Source organism: Schistocerca cancellata, chromosome 3, assembly GCF_023864275.1.
Source record: "Schistocerca cancellata isolate TAMUIC-IGC-003103 chromosome 3, iqSchCanc2.1, whole genome shotgun sequence".
Lineage (NCBI taxonomy): Eukaryota > Metazoa > Arthropoda > Insecta > Orthoptera > Acrididae > Schistocerca > Schistocerca cancellata.
The window spans coordinates 890182528-890197996 of NC_064628.1; positions in this window are offsets into that span (position 1 = coordinate 890182528).

Below are 15469 nucleotides of genomic sequence, written 5' to 3' on the forward strand. Positions count from 1 at the left end.
CACAGTTTACGTTATTCCTTGAGGCCTCCTGTTGACGGTGGAACACACAAATTGCGTCGCGAGTTAATATTGCACTCACCAGATGACTTCTCACAAAGCGACTAACGTCGCTGTGGTCACCGGTCGAAAGTCCACCTGGGAGATAAGTTATTTGCTTTCGACGCGCAATTCACAGTATACTGTATTCCTTGAAGCCTCCTGTTGACGGTGGAACACACAATCTGCGTCGCGAGTTAATAATGCACTCTCCAGATGACTTCTCACAAAGCGATTAACGTGGCTGTGGTCACCGTATGAAAGTCCTCCTGGGAGATAAGTTAATTGCTTTCGACGCGCAATTCACAGTTTACTGTATTCCTTGAATCCTCCTGTTGACGGTGGAACACACAAATTGCGTCGCGAGTTAATATTGCACTCACCAGATGACTTCTCACAAAGCGACTGACGTGGCTGTGGTCACCGTATGAAAGTCCTCCTGGGAGATAAGTTAATTGCTTTCGACGCGCAATTCACAGTTTACTGAATACCTTGAAGCCTCCTGTTGACGGTGGAACACACAAATAGCATCGCGAGTTAATGATGCACTCTCCAGATGACTTCTCACAAAGCGACTAACGTGGCTGTTGTATCCGTATGAAAGTCCTCCTGGGAAACAAGTTAATTGGTTTCGACGAGCATTTCACAGTTTACTGTCTTCCTTGAAGCCTCCTGTTGACAGAGGAACACACAAATTGCGTCGCGAGTCAATAATGCAGTCCCCAGATACTTCTCTCAAAGTGACAACCGTGGCTATGGTCACGTATGGAAGTCCTCCTGGAAGTTAAATGCTTCCGATGCGCAATTCACAATTTACTGTGTTCCTTGGAGCCTTCTGTTGACGGTGGGACACACAAATTGCGTCACGAGTCAATAATGAACTCTCCAGATGACTTCTCACAAAGCGACTAACGTGGCTACGGCCACCGTGTGAAAGTCCTCCTGGGAGATAAGTTAATTGCTTTCGACGAGTAATTCACAGTTTAATGTATTCCTTGAAGCCTCCTGTTGACGGTGGAACACACAAATTGCGTCGCGAGTTAATAATGCACTCTCCAGATGACTTCTCACAAAGTGACTAACGTGGCTGTGGCCACGGTATGAAAGTCCTCCTGGGAGATAAGTTAATTGCTTTCGACGCGGAATTCACAGTATACTGTATACCTTGAAGCCTCCTGTTGACGGTGGAACACACAAATTGCGTCGCGAGTTAATAATGCACTCTCCAGATGACTTCTCACAAAGCGACTAACGTGGCTGTAGCCACCGTATGATAGTCCTCCTGGGAGATAAGTTAATTGATTTCGATGCGCAATTCACAGTTTACTGTATTCCTTGAAGCCTCCTGTTGACGGTGGAACACACATATTGCGTCGTGAGTTAATAACGCACTCTCCAGATGACTTCTCACAAAGCGACTAACGTGGCTGTGGTCACCTTATGAAAGTCCTCCTGGGACATCAGTTAATTGCATTCGACGCGCAATTCTCAGTTTACTGTATTCCTTGAAGCCTCCTGTTGACGGTGGAACACACAAATTGCGTCGCGAGTTAGTAATGCACGCTCCAGATGACTTCTCACAAAGCGACTAACGTGGCTGTTTTCACCATATGAAAGTCCTCCTGGGAGATAAGTTAATTGCTTTCGACGCGCAATTCACAGTTTACTGTATTCCTTGAAGTCCCCTGTTGACGGTGGAACACACAAATTGCATCACGAGTTAATAATGCACTCTCCAGATCACTTCTCACTAAGCGACTAACGTGGCTGTTTTCACCGTATGAAACTCCTCCTGGGAGATAAGTTAATTGCTTTCGACGCGCAATTCACAGTTTACTGTATTCCTTGAAGCCTCCTGTTGACGGTGGAACACACAAATTGCGCCGCGAGTTAATAATGCACTCTCCAGATGACTTCTCACAAAGCGACTAACGTAACTGTTTTCACCGTATGAAAGTCCTCCTGGGAGATAAGTTAATTGCTTTCGACGCGCAAATCACAGTTTACTGCATTCGTTGAAGCCTCCTGTTGACAATGGAATATACAAATTGCGTGGCGAGTTAATAATGCACTCTCCAGATGACTTCTCACAAAGCGACTAACGTGGCTGTGGTCACCTTATGCAAGTCCTCCTTGGAGATAAGTTAATTGCTTTCATCGCGCAATTCACTTTTTACTGTATTCCTTGAAGCCCCCTGTTGACGGTGGAACACACAAATTGCGTCGCGAGTTAATAATGCACTCTCCAGATGACTTCGCACAAAGCGACTAACGTGGCTGTTTTCACCCTATGAAAGTCCTCCTGGGAGATAAGTTAATTGCTTTCGACGCGCAATCCACAGTTTACTGCATTCCTTGAAGCCTCCTGTTGACGGTGGAACACAGAAATTGCGTCGTGAGTTAATTATGCACTCTCCAGATGACTTCTCACAAAGCGACTAACGTGGCTGTGGTCACCGTATGAAACTCCTCCTGGGAGATAAGTTAATTGCTTTCGACGCGCAAATCACAGTTTACTGTATTCCTTGAAGCCTCCTGTTGACGGTGGAACACACAAATTACAGAGCGAGTTAATAATGCACTCTCCAGATGACTTCTCACAAAGCGACTAACGTGGCTGTGGTCAACTTATGATAGTCCTCCTGGGAGATAAGTTAATTGCTTTCGACGCGCCATTCAGAGTTCACTGTATTGCTTGAAGCCTCCTGTTGACGGTGGAACACACAAATTGCGTAGCGAGTTAATAACGCACTCTCCAGATGACTTCTCACAAAGCGACTAACGTGGCTGTGGCCACCGTATGAAAGTCCACCTGGGAGATAAGTTAATTGATTTCGATGCGCAATTCACAGTTTACTGTATTCCATGAAGCCTCCTGTTGACGGTGGAACACACAAATTGCGTCGCGAGTTAATAACGCACTCAACAGATGACTTCTCACAAAGCGACTAACGTGGCTGTGGTCACCTTGTGAAAGTCCTCCTGGGAGATAAGTTAATTGCTTTCGACGCGCAATTCACAGTTTACTGTATTCCTTGAAGCCTCCTGTTGACGGTGGAAAACACAAATTGCGTCGCGAGTTAATAATGCACTCTCCAGATGACTTCTCACAAAGCGACTAACGTGGCTATGGTCACCGTGTGAAAGTCCTCCTGGGAGATAAGTTAATTGCTTTCGACGAGCAATTCACAGTTTACTGTATTCCTTGAAGCCTCCTGTTGACGGTGGAACACACAAATTGCGTCGCGAGTTAATAATGCACTCTCCAGATGACTTCTCACAAAGTGACTAACGTGACTGTGGCCACCGTATGAAAGTCCTCCTGGGAGATAAGTTAATTGCTTTCGACGCGGAATTCACAGTTTACTGTATTCCTTGAAGCCTCCTGTTGACGGTGGAACATACAAATTGCGTCGCGAGTTAATAATGCACTCTCCAGATGACTTCTCACAAAGCGACTAACGTGGCTGTGGCCACCGTATGAAAGTCCTCCTGGGAGATAAGTTAATTGCTTTCGACGCGCAAATCACAGTTTACTGCATTCCTTGAAGCCTCCTGTTGACGATGGAACACACAAATTGCGTCGCGAGTTAATAATGCACTCTCCAGATGACTTCTCACAAAGCGACTAACGTGGCTGTTTTCACCGTATGAAAGTCCTCCTGGGAGATAAGTTAATTTCTTTCGACGCGCAATTCACAGTTTACTGCATTCCTTGAAGCCTTCTGTTGATGATGGAATATACAAATTGCATCGCGAGTTAATAATGCACTCTCCAGATGACTTCTCACAAAGCGACTAACGTGGCTGTGGTCACCGTATGAAAGTCCTCCTGGGAGATAAGTTAATTGCTTTCGACGCGCAATTCACAGTTTACTGTATTCCTTGAAGACTACTGTTGACGGTGGAACATACAAATTACAGAGCGAGTTAATAATGCACTCTCCAGATGACTTCTCACAAAGCGACTAACGTGGCCGTGGTCACCTTCTGAAAGTCCTCCTGGAAGATAAGTTAATTGCTTTCGACGCGCAATTCACAGTTTTCTGTATTCCTTGAAGCCTCCTGTTGTTGGTATAACACACAACTTGCGTCGCGAGTTAATAATGCACTCTCCAGATGACTTCTCACAAAGCGACTTACGTGGCTATGGTCACCTTATGAAAGTCCTCCTGGGAGATAACTTAACTGCTTTCGACGCGCAATTAACAGTTTATTGTATTCCTTGAAGTCTCCTGTTGACGGTGGAACACACAAATTGCGTCGCGAGTCAATAATGCACTCTCCAGATGACTTCTCACAAAGCGACTACCGTGGCTGTGGTCACCGTATGAAAGTCCACCTGGGAGATAAGTTAATTGCTTTCGACACGCAATTCACAGTTTACTGTATTTCTTGAAGCCTCCTGTTGATGGTGGAACACACAAATTGCGTCGCGAGTTAATAATGCACTCTCCAGATGACTTCTCACAAAGCGACTAACGTGGCTGTGGGCACTATATGAAAGTCCACCTTTGAAATAAGTTATCTGCTTTCGACGCGCAATTCACAGTTTACAGTATTCCTTGAAGTCTCCTGTTGACGGTGGAACACACAAATTGCGTCGCGAGTAAATAATGCACTCTCGAGATGACTTCTCACAAAGCGACTAACGTGGCTGTGGTCACCGTATGAAAGTCCTCCTGGGAGATAAGTTAATTGCTTTCGACGCGCAATTCACAGTTTACTGTATTCCTTGAAGCCTCCTGTTGAGGGTGGAACACACAAAAGGCGTCACGAGTTAATAATGCACTTTCCAGATGACTTCTCACAAAGCGACTAACGTGGCTGTGGTCACCGTATGAAAGTCCACCTGGGAGATAAGTTAATTGATTTCGACGTGCAATTCAGAGTTTACTGTATTCCTTGAAGCCTCCTGTTGACGGTGGAACACACAAATTGCGTCGCGAGTTAATAATGCACTCTCCAGATGACTTCTCACAAAGCGACTAACGTGGCTGTGGTCACCGTATGAAAGTCCACCAGGGAGATAAGTTATTTGCTTTCGACGCGCAATTCACAGTTTACTGTATTCCTTGAAGCCTCCTGTTGACGGTGGAACACACAAATAGCATCTCGAGTTAATAATGCACTCTCCAGATGACTTCTCACAAAGCGACTAACGTGGCTGTGGTCACCGTATGAAAGTCCTCCTGGGAGATAAGTTAATTGCTTTCGACGCGCAATTCACTGTTTACTGTATTCCTTGAAGCCCCCTGTTGTCGGTGGAACACACAACTTGCGTCGCGAGTTAATAATGCACTCTCCAGAAGACTTCTCACAAAGCGACTAACGTGGCTATGGTCACCTTATGAAAGTCCTCCTATGAGATAAGTTAACTGCTTTCGACGCGCAATTAACAGTTTATTGTATTCCTTGAAGTCTCCTGTTGACGGTGGAACACACAAATTGCGTCGCGAGTCAATAATGCACTCTCCAGATGACTTCTCACAAAGCGACTAACGTGGCTACTATCACCTTATGAAAGTCCTCCTGGGAAATAAGTTAATTACTTTCGACGCGCAAATCACAGTTTACTGTATTCCTTGATGCCTCGTGTTGACGGTGGAACACACAAATTGCGTCGCCTTTAATAATGGACCCTCCAGATGACTTCTAACAAAGCCACTATCGTGGCTATGGTCACCTTATAAAGTCTTCCTGGGAGATAAGTTTATTGCTTTCGGTGCGCAATTCACAGTTTACTATATTCCTTGAAGCCTCCTGTTGACGGTGGAACACACAAATTACGCCGCGAGTTAATAATGCACTCTCCAGATGACTTCTCACAAAGCGACTAACGTGGCTGTGGTCACCGTATGAAAGTCCGCCTGGGAGATAAGTTAATTGCTTTCGACGCGCAATTCACAGTTTACTGTATTCCTTGAAGCCTCCTGTTGACGGTGGAACACACAAATTGCATCGCGAGTTAATAATGCACTCGCCAGATGACTTCTCACAAAGCGACTAACGTGGCTGTGGTCACCGTATGAAAGTCCTCCTGGGAGATAAGTTAATTGCTTTCGACGCGCAATTTACAGTTTACTGTATTCCTTGATGCCTCCTGTTGACGGTGGAACACACAAATTGCATCGCGAGTTAATAATGCACTCTCCAGATGACTTCTCACAAAGCGACTAACGTGGCTGTGGCCACAGTATGAAAGTCCTCCTGGGAGATAAGTTAATTGTTTTCGACGCGCAATTCACAGTTTACTGTATTCCTTGAAGCCTCCTGTTGACAGTGGAACACACAAATTGCGTCGCGAGGCAATAATGCAGTCCCCAGATACATCTCTCAAAGCGACAACCGTGGCCGTGGTCACGTATGGAAGTCTTCCTGGATGTTAAATGCTTCCGATGCGCAATTCACAATTTACTGTGTTCCTTGGAGCCTTCTGTTGACGGTGGGACACACAAATTGCGTCGCGAGTCAATAATGAACTCTCCAGATGACTTCTCACAATGCGACTATCGTGGCTATGGTCACCTTATGAAAGTCCTCCTGGGAGATATGTTAACTGCTTTCGACGCGCAATTAACAGTTTATTGTATTCCTTGAAGTCTACTGTTGACGGTGGAACACACAAATTGCGTCGCGAGTCAATAATGCACTCTCCAGATGACTTCTCACAAAGCGACTAACGTGGCTACTATCACCTTATGAAAGTCCTCCTGGGAAATAAGTTAATTACTTTCGACGCGCAAATCACAGTTTACTGTATTCCTTGATGCCTCGTGTTGACGGTGGAACACACAAGTTGCGTCTCCTGTAATAATGGACTCTCCAGATGACTTCTAACAATGCGACTATCGTGGCTATGGTCACCTTATAAAGTCTTCCTGGGAGATAAGTTAATTGCTTTCGTCGCGCAATTCACAGTTTACTGTCTTCCTTGAAGCCTCCTGTTGACGGTGGAACACACAAATTGCGTCGCGAGTTAATAATACACCATCCAGATGACTTCTCACAAAGCGACTAACGTGGCTATGGTCACCGTATGAAAATCCTCCTGGGAGATAAGTAAATTGCTGCCGACGCGCAAATCACAGTTTGCTGTATTCCTTGAAGCCTGCTGTGACAGTGGAACACACAAATTGTGTCGCGAGTCAATAATGCAGTCCCCAGATACTTCTCACAAAGCGACTAACGTGGTATGGTCACGTATGAAAGTCCTCGTGGAAGTTAAATGCTTCCGGTGCGCAATTCATAATTTAATGTGTTCCTTGAAGCCTTCTGTTGACGGTGGAACACACAATTTGCGTCGCGAGTCAATAATGCACTCTCCAGATGACTTCTCACAAAGCGATTAACGTGGCTATGGTCACCTTAAGAAAGTCCTCCTGGGACATAAGTTAATTGCTTTCGTCGCGCAATTCACAGTTTACTGTCTTCCTTGAAGCCTCCTGTTGACAGTGGAACACACAAATTGCGTCGCGAGTCAATAATGCAGTCCCCAGACTCTTCTCTCAAATCGACAACCGTGGCCATGGTCACGTACGGAAGTCCTCCTTTAAGTTAAATGCTTCCGATGCGCAATTCACAATTTACTGTGTCCTTGAAGCCTTCTGTTGACGGTGGAACACACAAATTGCGTCGCGAGTCAATAATGAACTCTCCAGATAGCTTCTCACAAAGCGACTAACGTGGCTAAGGTCACCTTATGAAAGTCCCCCTGGGACATAAGTTAATTGCTTTCGACGCGTAATTCACAGTTTACTGTATTCCTTGGAGCCTCCTGTTGACAGTGGAACACACAAATTGCGTTGCGAGTCAATAATGCAGTCCCCAGATACTTCTCTCAAATCGACAACCGTGGCCATGGTCACGTATGAAAGTCCTCGTGGAAGTTAAATGCTTCCGGTGCGCAATTCATAATTTAATGTGTTCCTTGAAGCCTTCTGTTGACGGTGGAACACACAATTTGCGTCGCGAGTCAATAATGCATTCTCCAGATGACTTCTCACAAAGCGACTAACGTGGCTATTGTCACCGTGTGAAAGTCCTCCTGGGAGATAAGTTAATTGCTTTCGACGCGCTTTTCACAGTTTACTGTATTCCTTGAAGACTCCTGTTGACAGTGGAACACACAAATAGCGTTGCGAGTCAATAGTGCACTCTCCAGATTACTTCTCACAAAGCGACTAACGTGGCTGTGGTCACCGTATGAAAGTCCTCCTGGGAGGTAAGTTAATTGATTTCGACGCGCAATTCACAGTTTACTGTATTCCTTGAAGCCTCCTGTTGACGGTGGAACACACAAATTGCATCGCGAGTTAATAATGCACTCTCCAGATGACTTCTCACAAAGCGACTAACGTGGCTCTGGTCACCGTATGAAAGACCTCCTGGGAGATAAGTCAATTGCTTTCGACGCGCAATTTACAGTTTACTGTGTTCCTTGAAGCCTCCTGTTGACGGTGGAACACACAAATTGCATCGCGAGTCAATAATGCAGTCCTCAGATACTTCTCTCAAAGCGACAACCGTGGCCGTTGTCACGTATGGAAGTCCTCCTGGAAGTTAAATGCTTCCGATGCGCAATTCACAATTTACTGTGTTCCTTGGAGCCTTCTGTTGACGGTGGGACACACAAATTGCGTCGCGAGTTAATAATGAACTCTCCAGATGACTTCTCACAACGCGACTAACGTGGCTATGGTCACCTTGCGAAAGTCCTCCTGGGAGATAAGTTAACTGCTTTCGACGCGCAATTAACAGTTTATTGTATTCCTTGAAGTCTACTGTTGACGGTGAAACACACAAATTGCGTCGCGAGTCAATAATGCACTCTCCAGATGACTTCTCACAAAGCGACTAACGTGGCTACTATCACCTTATGAAAGTCCTCCTGGGAAATAAGTTAATTACTTTCGACGCGCAAATCACAGTTTACTGTATTCCTTGATGCCTCGTGTTGACGGTGGAACACACAAGTTGCGTCTCCTTTAATAATGGACTCTCCAGATGACTTCTAACAAAGCGACTATCGTGGCTATGGTCACCTTATAAAGTCTTCCTGGGAGATAAGTTAATTGCTTTCTGTGCGCAATTCACAGATTACTATATTCCTTGAAGCCTCCTGTTGACGGTGGAACACACAAATTGCGTCGCGAGTTAATAATACACCATCCAGATGACTTCTCACAAAGCGACTAACGTGGCTATGGTCACCGTATGAAAGTCCTCCTGGGAGATAAGTTAATTGCTGCCGACGCGCAAATCACAGTTTACTGTATTCCTTGAAGCCTGCTGTGACAGTGGAACACACAAATTGCGTCGCGAGTCAATAATGCAGTCCCCAGATACTTCTCACAAAGCGACTAACGTGGTATGGTCACGTATGAAAGTCCTCCTGGAAGTTAAATGCTTCCGGTGCGCAATTCATAATTTAATGTGTTCCTCTAAGTCTTCTGTTGACGGTGGAACACACAAATTGCGTCGCGAGTCAATAATGCACTCTCCAGATGACTTCTCACAAAGCGACTAACGTGGCTATGGTCACCTTATGAAAGTCCTCCTGGGACATAAGTTAATTGCTTTGGACGCGTAATTCACAGTTTACTGTATTCCTTGAAGCCTCCTGTTGACAGTGGAACACACAAATTGCGTTGCGAGTCAATAATGCAGTCCCCAGATACTTCTCTCAAATCGACAACCGTGGCCATGGTCACGTATGGAAGTCCTCCTGGAAGTTAAATGCTTCCGATGCGCAATTCGCAGATTACTGTGTTCCTTGAAGCTTTCTGTTGACGGTGGAAAACACAAATTGCGTCGCGAGTCAATAATGAACTCTCCAGATGACTTCTCACAAAGCGACTAACGTGGCTATGGTCACCGTGTGAAAGTCCTCCTGGGAGATAAGTTAATTGCTTTCGACGCGCTTTTCACAGTTTACTGTATTCCTTGAAGACTCCTGTTGACAGTGGAACACACAAATTGCGTTGCGAGTCAATAGTGCACTCTCCAGATGACTTCTCACAAAGCGACTAACGTGGCTGTGGTCACCGTATGAAAGTCCTCCTGGGAGATAAGTTAATTGCTTTCGACGCGCTTTTCACAGTTTACTGTATTCCTTGAAGCCTCCTGTTGACGGTGGAACACACAAATTACGTCGCGAGTTAATAACGCCTTCTCCAGATGACTTCTCACAAAGCGACTAACGTGGCTGTGGCCACCGTATGAAAGTCCTCCTGGGAGACAAGTTAATTGCTTTCGACGCGCAATTCACAGTTTACTGTATTCCTTGAAGCCTCCTGTTGACGGTGGAACACACAAATTGCATCGCGAGTTAATAATGCACTCTCCAGATGACTTCTCACAAAGCGACTAACGTGGCTGTGGTCACCGTATGAAAGTCCTCCTGGGAGATCAGTTAATTGCTTTCGACGCGCAATTTACAGTTTACTGTATTCCTTGAAGCCTCCTGTTGACTGTGGAACACACAAATTGCGTCGCGAGTTAACAATGCACCCTCCAGATGACTTCTCACAAAGCGACTAACGTGGCTATGATAACCTTATGAAAGTCCTCCTGGGAGATAAGTTAATTGCTTTCGACGCGCAATTCACAGTTTACTGTATTCCTTGAAGCCCCCTGTTGTCGGTGGAACACACAACTTGCGTCGCGAGTTAATAATGCACTCTCCAGATGACTTCTCACAAAGCGACTAACGTGGCTATGGTCACCTTATATAAGTCCTCCTGGGAGATAAGTTAACTGCTTTCGACGCGCAATTAACAGATTATTGTATTCCTTGAAGTCTCCTGTTGACGGTGGAACACACAAATTGCGTCGCGAGTCAATAATGCACTCTCCAGATGACTTCTCACAAAGCGACTAACGTGGCTACTATCACCTTATGAAAGTCCTCCTGGGAAATAAGTTAATTACTTTCGACGCGCAAATCACAGTTTACTGTATTCCTTGATGCCTCGTGTTGACGGTGGAACACACAAATTGCGTCGCCTTTAATAATGGACTCTCCAGATGACTTCTAACAAAGCGACTATCTTGGCTATGGTCACCTTATAAAGTCTTCCTGGGAGATAAGTTAATTGCTTTCGGTGCGCAATTCACAGTTTACTATATTCCTTGAAGCCTCCTGTTGACGGTGGAACACACAAATTACGTCGCGAGTTAATAGTGCACTCTCCAGATGACTTCTCACAAAGCGACTAACGTGGCTGTGGTCACCGTATGAAAGTCTGCCTGGGAGATAAGTTAATTGCTTTCGACGCGCAATTCACAGTTTACTGTATTCCTTGAAGCCTCCTGTTGACGGTGGAACACACAAATTGCATCGCGAGTTAATAATGCACTCTCCAGATGACTTCTCACAAAGCGACTAACGTGGCTGTCGCCACAGTATGAAAGTCTTCCTGGGAGATAAGTTAATTGTTTTCGACGCGCAATTCACAGTTTACTGTCTTCCTTGAAGCCTCCTGTTGACAGTGGAACACACTAATTGTTTCGCGAGGCAATAATGCAGTCCCCAGATACTTCTCTCAAAGCGACAACCGTGGCCGTGGTCACGTATGGAAGTCCTCCTGGATGTTAAATGCTTCCGATGCGCAATTCACAATTTCCTGTGTTCCTTGGAGCCTTCTGTTGACGGTGGGACACACAAATTGCGTCGCGAGTCAATAATGCACTCTCCAGATGACTTCTCACAAAGCGACTAACGTGGCTACTATCACCTTATGAAAGTCCTCCTGGGAAATAAGTTAATTACTTTCGACGCGCAAATCACAGTTTACTGTATTCCTTGATGCCTCGTGTTGACGGTGGAACACACAAGTTGCGTCTCCTGTAATTATGGACTCTACAGATGACTTCTAACAAAGTGACTATCATGGCTATGGTCACCTTATAAAGTCTTCCTGGGAGATAAGTTAATTGATTTCGGTGCGCAATTCACAGTTCACTATATTCCTTGAAGCCTCCTGTTGACGGTGGAACACACAAATTGCGTCGCGAGTTAATAATACACCATCCAGATGACTTCTCACAAAGCGACTAACGTGGCTATGGTCACCGTATGAAAGTCCTCCTGGGAGATAAGTAAATTCCTGCCGACGCGCAAATCACAGTTTACTGTCTTCCTTGAAGCCCCTTTTGACAGTGGAACACACAAATTGCGTCGCTAGTCAATAATGCAGTCCCCAGACTCTTCTCTCAAATCGACAACCGTGGCCATGGTCACGAACGGAAGTCCTCCTTTAAGTTAAATGCTTCCGATGCGCAATTCACAATCTACTGTGTCCTTGAAGCCTTCTGTTGACGGTGGAACATACAAATTGCGTCGCGAGTCAATAATGAACTCTCCAGATAGCTTCTCACAAAGCGACCAACGTGGCTATGGTCACCTTATGAAAGTCCTCCTGGGACATAAGTTGATTGCTTTCGACGCGTAATTCACAGTTTACTGTATTCCTTGAGCCTCCTGTTGACAGTGGAACACACAAATTGCGTTGCGAGTCAATAATGCAGTCCCCAGACACTTCTCTCAAGTCGACAACCGTGGCCATGGTCTCGTATGGAAGTCCTCCTGGAAGTTAAATGCTTCCGATGCGCAATTCGCAGTTTACTGTGTTCCTTGGAGCCTTCTGTTGACGGTGGGACACACAAATTGCGTCGCGAGTCAATAATGAACTCTCCAGATGACTTCTCACAATGCGACTAACGTGGCTATGGTCACCTTGCGAAAGTCCTCCTGGGAGATAAGTTAACTGCTTTCGACGCGCAATTAACAGTTGATTGTATTCCTTGAAGTCTACTGTTGACGGTGGAACACACAAATTGCGTCGCGAGTCAATAATGCACTCTCCAGATGACTTCTCACTAAGCGACTAACGTGGCTACTATCACCTTATGAAAGTCCTCCTGGGAAATAAGTTAATTACTTTCGACGCGCAAATCACAGTTTACTATATTCCTTGAAGCCTCCTGTTGACGGTGGAACACACAAATTGCGTCGCGAGTTAATAATACACCATCCAGATGACTTCTCACAAAGCGACTAACGTGGCTATGGTCACCGTATGAAAGTCCTCCTGGGAGATAAGCTAATTGCTGCCGACGCGCAAATCACAGTTTACTGTATTCCTTGAAGCCTGCTGTGACAGTGGAACACACAAATTGCGTCGCGAGTCAATAATGCAGTCCCCAGATACTTCTCACAAAGCGACTAACGTGGTATGGTCACGTATGAAAGTCCTCCTGGAAGTTAAATGCTTCCGGTGCGCAATTCATAATTTAATGTGTTCCTTGAAGCCTTCTGTTGACGGTGGAACACACAAATTGCGTCGCGAGTCAATAATGCACTCTCCAGATGACTTCTCACAAAGCGACTAACGTGGCTATGGTCACCGTATGAAAGTCCTCCTGGGACATAAGTTAATTGCTTTCGTCGCGCAATTCACAGTTTACTGTCTTCCTTGAAGCCTCCTGTTGACAGTGGAACACACAAATTGCGTCGCGAGTCAATAATGCAGTCCCCAGATACTTCTCTCAAATCGACAACCGTGGTCATGGTCACGTATGGAAGTCCTCCTGGAAGTTAAATGCTTCCGATGCGCAATTCGCAGTTTACTGTGTTCCTTGAAGCTTTCTGTTGACGGTGGAAAACACAAATTGCGTCGCGAGTCAATAATGAACTCTCCAGATGACTTCTCACAAAGCGACTAACGTGGCTGTGGTCACCGTATGAAAGTACTCCTGGGAGATAAGTTAATTGCTTTCGACGCGCAATTCACAGTTTACTGTATTCCTTGAAGCCTCCTGTTGACGGTGGAACACACAAATTGCATCGCGAGTTAATATTGCACTCTCCAGATGACTTCTCACAAAGCGACTAACGTGGCTCTGGTCACCGTATGAAAGTCCTCCTGGGAGATCAGTTAATTGCTTTCGACGCGCAATTTACAGTTTACTGTATTCCTTGAAGCCTCCTGTTGACGGTGGAACACACAAATTGCATCGCGAGGTAATAATGCACTCTCCAGATGACTTCTCACAAAGCGACTAACGTGGCTGTGGCAACAGTATGAAAGTCCTCCTGGGAGATAAGTCAATTGCTTTCGACGCGCAATTCACAGTTTACTGTCTTCCTTGAAGCCTCCTGTTGACAGTGGAACACACAAATTGCGTCGCGTGTCAATAATGCATTCCCCAGATACTTCTCTCAAAGCGACAACCGTGGCCGTGGTCACGTATGGAAGTCCTCCTGGAAGTTAAATGCTTCCTATGCGCAATTCACAATTTACTGTGTTCCTTGGAGCCGTCTGTTGACGGTGGGATACACGAATTGCGTCGCGAGTCAATAATGAACTCTCCAGATGACTTCTCACAATGCGACTAACGTGGCTATGGTCACCTTATGAAAGTCCTCCTGGGAGATAAGTTAACTGCTTTCGACGCGCAATTAACAGTTTATTGTATTCCTTGAAGTCTACTGTCGACGGTGGAACACACAAATTACGTCGCGAGTCAATAATGCACTCTCCAGATGACCTCTCACAAAGCGACTAACGTGGCTACTATCACCTTATGAAAGTCCTCCTGGGAAATAAGTTAATTACTTTCGACGCGCAAATCACAGTTTACTGTATTCCTTGATGCCTCGTGTTGACGGTGGAACACACAAGTTGCGTCTCCTTTAATAATGGACACTCCAGATGACTTCTTACCAAGCGACTATCGTAACTATGGTCACCTTATAAAGTCTTCCTGGGAGATAAGTTAATTGCTTTCGGTGCGCAATTCACAGTTTACTATATTCCTTGAAGCCTCCTGTTGACGGTGGAACACACAAATTGCGTCGCGAGTTAATAATACACCATCCAGATGACTTCTCACAAAGCGACTAACGTGGCTATGGTCACCATATGAAAGTCCTCCTGGGAGATAAGTTAATTGCTGCCGACGCGCAAATCACAGTTTACTGTATTCCTTGAAGCCTGCTGTGACAGTGGAACACACAGATTGCGTCGCGAGTCAATAATGCAGTCCCCAGATACTTCTCACAAAGCGACTAACGTGGTATGGTCAGGTATGAAAGTCCTCCTGGAAGTTAAATGCTTCCGGTGCGCAATTCATAATTTAATGTGTTCCTTGAAGCCTTCTGTTGACGGTGGAACACACAAATTGCGTCGCGAGTCAATAATGCACTCTCCAGATGACTTCTCACAAAGCGACTAACGTGGCTACGGTCACCTTAGGAAAGTCCTCCTGGGACATAAGTTAATTGCTTTCGTCGCGCAATTCACAGTTTACTGTCTTCCTTGAAGCCTCCTGTTGACAGTGGAACACACAAATTGCGTCGCGAGTCAATAATGCAGTCCCCAGACTCTTCTCTCAAATCGACGACCGTGGCCATGGTCACGTACGGTAG